Raw genomic sequence first — 11332 nt, forward strand, 5'->3', positions numbered from 1 at the left:
CAAGTTATCCCGCTTCCGATGTTAAAATAGTTCCGCAACTTTTGCGGCCACACGACTAGAGTGCCTTTCATAGAGGCATTGTTAAGCAGACTCACACATAATTTTATTACCTACCTACCATATCATGTTTATGTTCCCAGTCTTAACACCCGTTGTCTTGTGACGTTTTTGGTTGGAAAAATGTCTTTATACACTGAAAGATCAGTATCGTACTGGAAACAGATCGATAGCTAAAGCGAGCGATAACTAAAACTCGAATTGGCCTATATATGTATATGTCAGTTGAATCCAGTAACATTGACCCGTTTTTATCCTTGGGGCTGTCCATAAATTACGTCATCGATTTTTGACGATTTTTGACCCCCTCCTAACATCATCCAAAAATCATACTTCGAATGACCCGTTTCCTCCTACGTCATGCTAGCATCATCCGATGTCCAGACCGGCCCCCTAATTTGAAATGACGTAATTTATGAATAGCCCTCTCCTTGCAGCCTTTTACTTTTTGTACGTGTGTAGAGGAAAAAGATACACATTTGCACTGAGTGGTCACGATAACAACCTATGTGAGATTATCTCAAATAATTTTCTAATATGATCTGCCTGCGGGTAAGTGATCTGCGAGTTCTGCAATAGAGCCTGGAACTACTTACGGCGCGATTCGAACTTTAAGATATCGCGCCGTTAGACATTCACTAGATATGAAATAGTAAAGATATGTGACTTTCCACGGCAAAAGGTACCTCATGGCAGCTGGCGCTTACGCTTATTATTAACGCCGCTCCAATATTCAGTCGGGGTAATGGTACCTTTCGCCGTGGAACGTCACATATCTTTACTATATCTTATCTAGTGCATCTCTAATTCATTTCCCGAATCGCGCCGTCAGTCTTTGATTTAGGGTGAATAAAGTCCCCTACTGGAGCTACCAAAATCTTTTGTGAGAGTTATTTACCACTAGTTTATTTTAATAATTACATAAAAAAGATTAAAAGCAGGTATAACTTACCATGTTATTAAACTTAAAAGAACGATCAACGGTCTATGCCACGTTAACCCTTGTGCCCTTGTCTCATTGTCCATTCGCCTCTTGGAGCATATAACCAAACGGAGTAGCCATTGACAGGCGTTCTCCTTTGTCGAAAATAGGCGGCCAATGGTCATACACATTGTATGGACTAACTAAGGAATGCAAATCGGTTATTTTTTGTATGGAAATAACCGCGGTTTCGGTTAAAAACCGATTATTTCCATACAAAAAATAACCGATTTGCATTCCCTAGGACTAACGTTTATCTGATACGGCTATTTTTACTCGTACGTTACGTATAAATTTGACGTGCCTCTTCCCCGCAAAAATCGGCAGACTGTTTTGTACAGATAATTACAGACAAGGTGCTCCGTTTGGTTTTATTTTTTCGACGTGGCGCGCGCACAGCTCTTGTGAGCAAGGACCCCGCTAAAGATACGGGCGAGCCTTGCTCATATGCATATCTGTCGCCAGTTTTCCCTTAAGGTGGCCACTGACGAGCCTTCCAACAGTCCAAATAGCGTGGCTGCAATCCAAAATCAGTCCGTGAATGTCAAAAACGTACAATGTTTAATATTAGGATGCCTTCCTTTTGGATGAATCCATTGTAACGGCATCCATTTGGAAGGCTCGTCAGTGGCCTGCTTTAGTCGCCTTATACGACACCCACGGGACGAGATGGAGTGGTGCTATTCTTTTCTGATGCCGGCACCACACGGCACTGCTCCGTTTGGTTATATCCTTCAATTATTTCACCACTCTTATAAACTGTTGCACAAAATACTTTGATGACCGACCGAGATTGTAAAATGTTGGGCCAGCAGCAAAAAGCCGGACCAACCACAAAGCGATCAGGATTCGATCACGCCGAACTGTTTACGCTAGGTTTACTTTGTAAATTCAATGGAGCAAGTTTATTTTCGCTCTGAGGTTCCGACTTCACTTGTGTGTAATGTGTTTTAAACACAGCGCATTTAGTACAGTACGTCTGTATAGTGCAAGTGCCTCGAAAAAGAGCTCACATTTGAACATTTTGAAAGAATATAACGGCGCGCTGAAAAAAAACCGAACTGGTTAGAATAATTCAAAAAATAACTGAACATGAATATGACTCATAAAAAATATTTAAATGACGTATTGGCATTGGCAGAAACGTCACATTAAAGATGAAGAAAAGGTGACGTAATTCTGAGAATATACGTTGTCATTCCAACTTGGCTGCGCTGCGTGCAATGATTGAAATAAAATTAATTAGGTACGATTGCCACTGAGCATGCAGAAATACTAAAGGGGCCCACTGATTAACAGTCCGCCGGACGGTATCGACCTGTCAGTTAGAACAAAATTTTGACAGTTCCGAACAACTGACAAGCCGATGCCGTCCGGCGGACTGTTAACCAGTGGGCCCCTTAAGAAAAGTACGAACCATGGAACGATAAGTTTAAACGTACTGGTAGTTAAATGCGTTGTGCTGAGCGCGTGTTCGCAGAACGCGCGGCGGTGGTCGCCGGGCCGTTTTGTTTTCATACGTGACTTGCATTTTAGATGCACGCAAATTAGCTAAATTTAGATCACTTCCATTCCTCTCAGCACTCCCCTTTGGAGTGCGAAATTGCTGGTAAAGGTGCGTTCACAACTTCAATTTTATTTATGTATTCACTTGGGGGCACTCTAGAAAAGGTGCGCATTTAAGTATTTTAAGTACCTACTCATGAAAATCTTAAAAGACACTATGGAGTATGGTTTACCAAAAATACAACTCTTAGATCAAAACGACAAAGATGTAGGTATATTTACGTACGTTGCAACCGGTGAAAGAACTCCACAGAAGCAAGCGTGCAGTTTTTATCAGGCTCTTTAATTGCTAATAATTATTGAATTATCTAATGTAGCATAGTCAATACGTATAATTTACTTCAAATTATTACCGCTAAAAGTGCCGGATTTGGAACCACAGGCTTACTTCTGCGAAGTTCTTTCTAATACTTAAAAAACGGACTGTAAACTAACCAATTAAAAAGTAAGTACCGATTTTAAAGATAAAAGGTTGATATTATTACCAGTGTGACACCCTCCCGTTTTAAATAGAGCGAGGGGAAGCGCGGCTAGATTGGCGCACCACTGCAGCACTGCCACTAATAACTCCCATGCGGGTGGTTTGTGTTCCCCGCGCCTCCTCGACCCGTTTTTTATAATAACCGTTAGCTCTATTAACATATTGATTTCGCTAAGATAAGCGTAGGTCTCCATTAAGCCTGGCTAGGGCCAATACAGCTTCTGAGAAACAGTTTTCTAAAAATGTATCTGGCCGATAATACATACTTATATCATTATATTTAGTTGGCCAATTAATTCAACGACCCTTAATTACCAAAGCAAAGTTAAAATATGCACTTATCAAATTAATTATTGACTAGTTCAATAAATTGTACATTCGTAATTTTTTTCATGCTTAAGTATAGATTTTAGACAAGAAGTTACAAGGGTCGATTATAACCAATATAAGTAACAATATGTTTGTTATCTTACTTTACGTTATTTTTGTGACTTTTCGTCAATTATATGCAATATTAACTACTATAATTAAATTGTAAGTTTTCGGTGGTTTCTTCCTTATGTTTGTAAACATCAAACATCAAACATCAAACATCAACATTTATTCAGCAAATAGGCCACAAGGGCACTTTTACACGTCAACATTGAATTTACATAAAAGCAAAAATAATAACATCAACAATTTTATAAAATAAAACTAACAATTCAATCTAACGTATTACAATTACTAAGAGATGTATATGGTCTCTTAATGTCGAATTACATACAAAATACAGATAAAAAAACACACAAAAAAAATCTATAATATTTAGAGGTGTAAATGTCTCTAGGTGTCAGAACTATAAGATTATATAGTTTATCAAGTTATCCTTAGAGATGTATAAGGTCTCCAAGAGTCAATATCCTGTATAATTAATACATTCATTAAAAGAAAAGAAACATACGAGAACAGAATGAGGCGTCTCACTGTAATTAATTAATAAAAGTTACTAAGTATAATAGCTCGTGTTAGCTTAACAGACCAGTCTCCACAAACAGCACCCGTTCACGAGTATGACGCGTATCTCAGCCATCGCCTCCCTCAACCTTCATTCGGGAAAGTGGCGACCCGATCAACAACGCCACCGTAAGCAAAGACTTTTAAGCGAGCATGACATGTTCAAGCTACCGGCCTATATTAATATTAAAATAGTAATAACATGTAGCTGTAAGACACGGCATTTTGTGCTCATATGTTACATAAAAAGACAGTAATATAGCTTCACATAATTACTAGCCTAAGTTGAATTAGAGATGTAAAGGTCTCTAAGTGTCAGAAACATTAAAAATATAGGTAAGTATGTATAATCAAAAATAAAAATCAAATAAATAAATATGTACTTAGAGATGTATAAGGTCTCCAAGTGTCCAAAACTAAAATTAAATTAAACAATATAATCAAGCGAGAACATCATTGTCTCATGTGTCAATTCTACTGGACACTAGCATATTTAATTCACAATGTAAAAAAAAAACAATATTTATTTAATTCTTATTATACTAATGAAATCAAGCTACCGGCTTAAAAGCATCTCTATCGTTTATAAAATCATTTACAGTGTAGTACGCCTTACGTAACAAGGAGTGCTTAATGTGCGACTTAAATTTATGAAGTGGTAAATTCACTACATCAGTGGGGACTTTGTTATAAAAACGTGTACAGTTCCCGACGAAAGACGTACTAACCTTACGGAGGCGGTGGGCGGGCACAGCAAGTTTATGTTTGTTTCTAGTGTTATAGTTATGGATATCACTGTTAACCTTGAATTCGTGGATGTTTTTCCGAACATACATAATATTCTCTAGTATGTATTGAGATGCAACGGTAAGAATGTTAACTTCTTTGAATTTCTCTCTTAGGGATACTCGAGCGCCCAGTCCATAGATGGAACGTACAGCTCGTTTTTGCAGCACAAATATTGTCTGAATATCTGCCGCTTTTCCCCACAACAGAATTCCATAAGACATAACACTATGGAAGTAACTAAAGTATACCAGCCTGGCCGTCTCTACGTTTGTCAGCTGTTTGATTCTCCTCACTGCATAGGCTGCTGAACTAAGTTTTCCGGCTAGAGTGCCTATATGTGCATGCCATTGCAGTTTGGAGTCTAGAGTGACTCCCAGGAAAACAGTTCGGTCCTCAAATTCCAGCGTATCACCTTTTATTTTAATCTTGCTGTTATTTACCTTGTAAAAAATTATGACTCAACAATAACTATTAAATTATAATGTTTATTTCATTACTTTAATGCAAGTACCCTTAAGATTAGATTTGATACGCACGATACTCGCAATTTGGTCGATGTAGATTATATATTTATTTTACCTACGCCGCATTACCTATGCTTTTTAAACCGACATATTATTTTATTTCGGTTAGCATAAATCTTTATTAGGGTCTTATTAAAATTTGAATATTAGGTCATGGCACCTCGAAAACTACTTCATCTGTCCATGGTTATACTTTTTTAAATTTTATTTCGGTTCGGTATCATGTAATATTTGTTTAAGATTTCTGCATTAATAAGCCTAATGGTAACATTCCATTTCTAACCGCAGCTGCACTACCGGTACTGAACGCGTCGCTGTCATTATCAATTTCCAAAGTAAAATGAACAGTAATGCTGCTGTTGGAAATGGACTGTCACCTTAAGATTTTATGTTCAAGTCTTTCAATTAGCCGTTGCTACGTATTTTATGTAATCAGCTATTCGGTATGTAAGTAGGTCATGAAATTCGTGTTAGAAAGGCATGCAAATATTACAGAACATTATTACAGCAAAGATGAAATAACAATTACGAGTGAATTAACGAAATTAGACAATAAGTTACGTTCAGTTTTCCTTCTTTCAACGCATTCTTTGCATGCGATGTTGTTTACATTCAACCTTTAGAAACATGTAATAGGTACCTACTGATAAGCTAAGCATAATTCTGAATAATCTGCAGTGGACAACAAAAATTCTCATACAAAGTTCATCGGTTTTATGACCCCGCCACACCACCCGTGCGACCACAATCCGACAATACTCATAAAATCGTCACATGTCAGTCTAGTACCTCCTCAACCGCCGATTAGGGGTTTGACTCCCCTGCTGTGGTCGTTTAATCTCAGTATGGGCAAAATATGCGGGCTGGTTTTTTTTAAACAAGGCAGATTCAATCTTATGCGCATCGATTAAAGGTAGATTTTAATATTTGTGTGGTCAAATCAAAATGATGTCATCGTGAGAATTCTGCGAATTCCATAGTGGCTTGAAATCTAAAAATGATGCACACGTTTAACTGGCTGCGGAGGCGATATTCCGATTCCATGAAAATCGTGAGCGAGTAGATTTAAACAACGACATCGAACTTTAAAAATTTGATGATGATTTGACATTTCTCGCAGTGCATCTTGCGTGATCCAAAAATATGAATTGATTAATTGAACTTCATAATTGCGGCGGCAAACGTTACTAATTTTATCATATCGATTTAGAGATGAGCAAAATTCACTGCAAGTAATATGAACTTTAGATTTTAGAATTACATATTCCCGATTACCCATAATGTTATTGTTGTTACAGATGTTGAGAGGACAAGATACACTGATCTGCCCGAGGTACGCGACTGGCCCATGCTTGCACAACATGAGACTACACGGCTTGTTTTTACACATACGAAATTAAAATATAATGACTTATAACAAACCATTACATCGCAATGACGCCCTGAGAAAAAATATCGATTCTCTTAAGATCAATGCTGAGTAAATCGGTTATTCCAGCTCGATGTGAACACCATTCGATACGTACCGATCGTTTCACACACAAAGGAATAAGCGAGACGATGGCAATTACATCGAATCGATACGATGTGTGGACAGTATCTCGATTCTGAATAGCCCTCTCGTTCAAACCATTACGATGATCAAGAAATCACTTCCTTTTAAGTGTTTTTATTCGAATTTATTATCGATACAATGTGGACGTGCAGTACAGCAATTACGCATTACGGAAGTAATCTACAAAATGAAACTTATTACGTACCTTGTACATAAGTTCTCGTGTAATATTACGTATTGTGTTTTACGTCATCGGTTAACGCTGATAGCCATCTTGTGTCGAATATGTCTCAAAGTAGCGAGCTCGTCGTAAATGAAAATAATTTTAGATAACGACCTAATAGGTACACCCGGTTTTTGGAAGTGGATATCGTGCGATGCGAAAATCGGCTAAAATTCCTACATGCCATTTGACTGAGCAAAATACCCTTATATAGGTATATCAAAGAAAAATGCATTTAATGCTCATTCTACAAAAACCTTCAAATCAATTAATCTTTACAGTCCATTCAGCACCAGAAAAAGGTTACAGATTGGTCATTCATGCAATATTTAATGCAAAACACAAAAAGTGTTAGGTAACCTATCATCTAAACCTATCACTTCTATTACATTATCACTTACTTATGTATTACACATCACTAATAACCGTCTCGATATTAGCAGTTTATCGAACTTAAACATGGACGATAAAGAGATAGAAAGAGTATAGAAGCATTTGAAATGTGGTGCTGGAGGCGAATGGAAGGCATTAGTTGGAGAGACAGGATAACGAAGAAGAAGGAGACAGGATAACGGTGCTAAAGAAGAGGGAGTGAAAGGAGAGCTATCCTGAACACTATTGCAAATAGACGCGAAAAAATGATTGGACACTTAATATACGACACGACCACTTCTTTAAAACTATCCTGGAAGGGCGGATAAGACGCAAGCGGGGTAGAGGAAAACCCAGACGCAGCTTTTTAGAACAAGTGAAAGAAAAAGTAGAGGTCGTGTTGTATCAAAAATTCAAAGAGCTGGCGCAAGATAGGGAAAGCTGGAAGATACTCCACCGACAAGAGAATACTCTCTCACTCTAACTCACTCTCTCTCTCTCACTCTTAAGTTAATGAATAACCGTAAGTTATTAGTGAATCAAATCATGTCTACTTAATAACCTAATATTGTTTGTGAATATCTCATTACAGATTGAATAGGGGTGATGTTCGTTACAAATCGTGAGGGCGCAACGGTTCCCACCCTCTAAAGGTTAACGCAGGGCAGGGGTTCCCAAACCGTGCAACCTTTCGAGCGTTTCAAGTTTTTCGGTGCCGTGTCAAGAACGTCGGCACCGGTATGCTGAAATCACCGGATTCAAGAGTTAAACAGAGTAAGCGTCAGTTGCACCAACCACATTTGACAGACTGATCAACGTCAGCCGGCGCGCCCCGGCGCTTTACTATGAAACTTTCCATACATAAAAATTTAGCGAACTCTTTAACGATACGAACAGTTTGGTGCAACCGACGCTAAGAGTACGTAGGTAGAGTTTGCGCGAGGGATCTGAAATGTATGGGAAGATCCGCGGATCTAGATCCACAACCGGATAATTTATACACACGTATCTTCATTTACATAGGACTTACATTACAATGTGAGCTTAGTCAATTTTTCTTTCGTTGACGTAAGTATTAAACTGGCAAGCTCATCTCAATTAGCAGACAAAGGCGATGTAAAATGTACGCGCGACTGATCGATATCCCACATTTTGAAATTCGCGTCTTTTTCTAATGACAAAGTTGGCTTGCCAGAGTATAAGTAGTTGTATATGACTACTTTAAAATTAAAACAATTCGAAATTTTTCATAAAAAAAATAGCAACAACCAAATACACCTCTATGAATATACTTCTTCCTTCTTGAAATTGAAGCCGGATAATATTCAGTTTGGCAAGCGTCGCTTCACTGTGGAATTAGTCATAGGCAAAGAGAATCTTACCTACTGTATTTTCAAATTCAAACACATAACATATTTATTTCATAGCTTGGATGTTACAGAGGTGTAGTACAGTGATTCCCACAATAGGCTTAGCCTGTAACGTGGGGTTCTAAGCGAAATTCAAATTATTATTAAATCTATTACATTAGAATTAAAACTATTTCTTATGTTAGTACCTACATAATTATAACTCCATAAAGAGGAAAGAGTATAATGATTATAATCATTTAATCTTATTATAATTTAATGCTACATACTAAAAATTATTGATGTTAAGTGAAATTTTAGTCTAAAATTTTACATCAATGGTAGTCGCACTGCAAAACAGTTTGGGAACCCCTGGGCTTAACGCATTCCCTTATCTATCGGGGGTGATTGAAACGGTCACGAGGCAGACAGTTAGTCAGTTATTTTTAGCGCGGGGGCGGTTGCCTCGCGTAGATACTGTTATCAAGACTGTGTTTTTGTTTATTTAATGAGCCCTTTTAGTTTCGAAATACTGGTGAACTTCGGCCTAATTTATTCTTATTTTATATAAATAATTTAATTTTTCATAAAGTTATTTCTATAACAGCTAGGATAGCTGCTCAGCTCAGCTGAATGGAGCAAGGCTAATCTAATTATCAAGACTAATAAATTTTCAAAACACAAACCACTTACCTACAGTACCTATTCTTGAAAAAAAAAAAGAATCAGTAAGTAATAAATAATAAATAAAAAGAATGAAATAAAAACCGCGAAATAAAACTTATACGAAGCCTTTCTTATGCTGGTTAGTCAGTGTCTCTACAGTTAACTACGCTTGTCATTGGCTTCTTTTAGGTAAATAAAAGTGAAGAGATAGGTAAACAAAATTCAAAATATTATTTAGTTCGGATTATATTGGCCAATGGAAAAATCTAAATTATTGTCAACATATTACGTGTGTTAATGCACAGCGCCTATTCCTATCTAGATGAATAGTTAGCGTAGTCAGAAAGCGTGTCAAACCACGTAAGCATTAACTGTCACTGGTACCTAGCCGCGTTAGTTACCCATTGTTGACTGTTGACCCATCGCGTGCGTATTCCGAATCCAACACAATAGTCAACTAGAAGAGTTCGGTCTTTCAATTCAAAAGGTCAACATAATGCCGAGATCTTTCGCAACTGACCTAACATTCTATAAGAGTTCAACCTCATTTGACAATGTATTTTTAATACGGACTTTTAGCACTCAATTTGCATTTGCAAGTACCTTCACCCTTTAGCGTCCCTTTTAAATAAATTCTAGTCATGAGCTTATTATACATTTCAAGTGCCGGTTTAAAGTTTTTATTATGGTTTAATTTGTGTAGCATGAGGGACACGCTCGGAGCACGCGACCCGCATCACGGGCATACAGGGTTCGTGTTAGGAATCATTTACCCTATAAACCTACGCAATCTCTTAACTCACTTAATCTCTTCCTTAAATTATAGACTTTATTATCTCTGGATAAGGTTAGTTTTTTAATAACATTTATTTTTAAAGAGCGAGGTTGAGCAGAATTGCAGTGCGCGAATGACCAGTATCACATTGCTTCGATTGAAGGGGTGATGAACAATATGGCGAGCGCACGCGCTGGTGAGAATTTGTTTACAATGCAAGTACGGGTTTAAAAGGATTGTCAAACAGTTGATCATAGCAATGGGCCTAATGATGATAAATATGCTATGGATTAGGGGAGGCGCTCAAGCTTTGGGAACGTAGCAAGCATAAGTACAACACTTTAAACACTCGCGTTTTGTACTAATATTTAATTACAAATATGTGTACAAAACGTCGGAATTAAAGGTAAAAACAATGAAATTATATCGCGGTAGACCCGTTTGTGTAATACATAAGCAAAAGTATAATTTACATTATAATTAAGTGCATGGGCGTAATACAACTCGTGAATCCACACCATAATAATATTGTGCTAAACTAACGGGTGTCTTAGTTTTCACTAAAATATTTTTCAATCATAAACATGGATACAAAAATGGATTGAATATTCAAGCATAAAGCTTTTAGAGGGAGAATTTTATATTATACTTAGTCGCACAAATATTGACATAGGGATAAAGCAAATACTCGTATGTATACAAAATTTGTGAATCTGTCAGATTAGAACCCAAACATCCGGCATAGCTTGCGCTGATTCGGACTTTTCGGACCCTTCTTGGGCAAATTTGTAGTCTAAAAAATGAACAAATCTACAAAAAACATCAACAATACATGACAAGATAATACTGTCCCTGATCCCCTTAGTTAACTAACAATACTTAGTTATAATAATTATAATAAATAGGTAATCTATTCATCAAATTAAAATAAGTACTTCTGGAACTAGGAAAGAAACGAATCAGGTCACCGCAAATCCCTAATTCTTAATAGCCATAA

The sequence above is a fragment of the Cydia fagiglandana genome, chromosome 15 (genome assembly GCF_963556715.1).
Source record: "Cydia fagiglandana chromosome 15, ilCydFagi1.1, whole genome shotgun sequence".
Taxonomy (NCBI): domain Eukaryota; kingdom Metazoa; phylum Arthropoda; class Insecta; order Lepidoptera; family Tortricidae; genus Cydia; species Cydia fagiglandana.